Source organism: Chiloscyllium punctatum, chromosome 6 (assembly GCF_047496795.1).
Source record: "Chiloscyllium punctatum isolate Juve2018m chromosome 6, sChiPun1.3, whole genome shotgun sequence".
NCBI classification, from domain to species: domain Eukaryota; kingdom Metazoa; phylum Chordata; class Chondrichthyes; order Orectolobiformes; family Hemiscylliidae; genus Chiloscyllium; species Chiloscyllium punctatum.
The window spans coordinates 139,626,484-139,628,826 of NC_092744.1; the positions used below are offsets into that span (position 1 = coordinate 139,626,484).

Below are 2,343 nucleotides of genomic sequence, written 5' to 3' on the forward strand. Positions count from 1 at the left end.
TAAAGTTATTGAAATCCTGAATGACTTTCTGGGAATAAAACGTAGATTTCTTATTTCATACTATTTTAAAAGACACACGAACTAACATACAAGGAGGGAATTTACCATTGAAAGAAAGGAAAAGTGTGGGTGTGGATTAATTTCGAATTTGTTTTTATTTTCAGACACAAAGGTATTTCACGAACACGCACAGCTGAATAAGATTGAGTGTAAAAACTTCATGGACTTAAAAGGTGTAGCGTATTATTCAAGGTGAAGCATTGAAAATTGGACTTTCAGATATGTTAGAACATATCTGCAGACAGAAGTTACATCCAAATGAGTAGCGATTGAACCATCACTTGGAGACGCAACACCTACTTTTAAGATTTCACCACATTCACATGATGTGAGGTGTATTTCATGCTTTCTTATGTCCACAAAAAAGTATACTCTGTCTTTTTTTGTGTTTTCCAACCTCTGTACTTTTCTGCAGCTCACCATTTCAGCTGAACGATGTTCAGACTAAAATTGAATAAAATATTCAGACGGTCCTATACGATCAGTCTAATTTTTTTGATTACTACAATGACAATTGCCAGTTTGCAACAAACTGCATAACATGAAACCAGCTCAACATCTATTTTCCCGGAATTTAACGCAGTGCAAATGGGAAATGTCATCCATCCGTTGAAAAATCACCTTTGGCACTCTCTCCACACATGTCTCTTCACGTTTTAAATATTTGCAGTATGTTTGTTGATCCAGGTGTCATTATCCAGAAAAGGTCGTTATTCAATCCACAAAAACTGGTACTTTCCCATAAACTTGGCTTTGCTCATCATCACCTTCCATCCGTACCCCTCAATACGACGACAAATTGAAGCTGCTCCATCTGAGGCTCAGACCTAAACCTTCGCCACAGCACAGCCCACTATACGGAACAGAGATACCGTGCACTGGTCACCTGCAGCACTTTGAGCGACATATTAATGCTTACCTCCACATTCCTAGTTGTTCCTTAACGGTTGGGAAACCGAGTTTCTCTGATTCCGTGGCTGGTAACTGTGATTACACGATCATCTTCACCAATGGTTTTGACCCCGTGTGAGGCAAGTGATGAGCTACGCATTGCAAAGATGGGTAGATTGTTAAAATCTACAACTTCAACTTTTGCTTTCACTAACCCATGAGCCTTTTATTTTGTTTTTCAAATATAGATATCTTAAAATCTTCATATTGAACAGACTCAATGACAGATCTCCATTGTGTCTCTGGCATCAAATTCCAAAGCGTAAACCCCCTCTGAATTCTTCCACCAACGTCCGCTGTTTGCAAACTGTTCCTGTTGTGGGAAATACACTTCCCCGTGTGTCAACTGTTGCTCCCAGTATGTGCTCTGGCACTGCACTCATTTTCCTTCTGACACTTGCTCACTGTGTTGCTGAGATCATACAGTGACTTGGTGTCACACGACCCATAAAATGATACAGATCAAGGTTTTTGCATTGTTGAATTCAATTGTCAGTTTAGCCTTATTTAGGATTTTGAAATTGTCAGTTCTGTACACAAGTTCGTATCAAAAATATCTGAGTGGAAGAAAGGTGATGCGAATAATGACATTGAGCACTATGCGCTCACCTCCAGTCCGGAGAACAATTCCTCACAGACAATTTTACACATCTGCTCTCACGGGCTCTTCATTCTGTTGACTTCAAATCGCCACAGAATTCAATAGACCTTGTTTCATAGTCATTTCTTCATTTTTGTTCAGATCACTGTGATCAGAGTGTCACAGTGGGAGTGCGCTTGCTCCACAACCCAGATATCAGACCATGCTCTTGGAACTGTACTGCGCTAATTATCATTTCACGAACACCAGGGAGAAATATCTGCTGCTCTATATCATTTACCCAATTCACTTACTCATATCGTCACATGCTTCTAGACAGGTGGGGCGAGGTGGCTGAGAGGTTAAGGCGGTGGACTGCTCTTCCAGTGTGCTCTGCACACGTGGGTTTGAATCCCACTCTCGTCGCTGTTATCGATGATTTTCAGTGCTGCTACTTTTGGATGACCACAGCTGACTTATTGAAATTAGAACTCCAATGGTCAGTTTCTATGCATTACGCCATTATAAAATCTCAAAGAATAATTTGAGCCTGTTGCCTAAACTGCATTGAAATGTGGATTGAATTGGGATAATGAAAAGTAACGCGTTTCTGTTTTCCAAGTCAAGTTGCTCTGAACTTCTTTCTTTTGAAAGAGATTCAGGAAAATGAAAAAACGAGAGATGCAAAGTGCATGTTTATGCAATCTGATTCTTAATGAGTGTTTTGTCAGATGAAATCTGGAGCAGGATTG

General features: G+C 40.0%; 1 non-coding gene across 1 annotated transcript; it reads left to right on the forward strand.

Moving 5' to 3' along the window:
* The first annotated feature begins 1,935 nt into the window (after window positions 1–1,935).
* On the forward strand, window positions 1,936–2,017 carry trnas-gcu (transfer RNA serine (anticodon GCU)). Its single transcript has one exon. It is a non-coding gene; the product is annotated as a tRNA-Ser (tRNA).
* The last annotated feature ends 326 nt before the right edge of the window (window positions 2,018–2,343 follow it).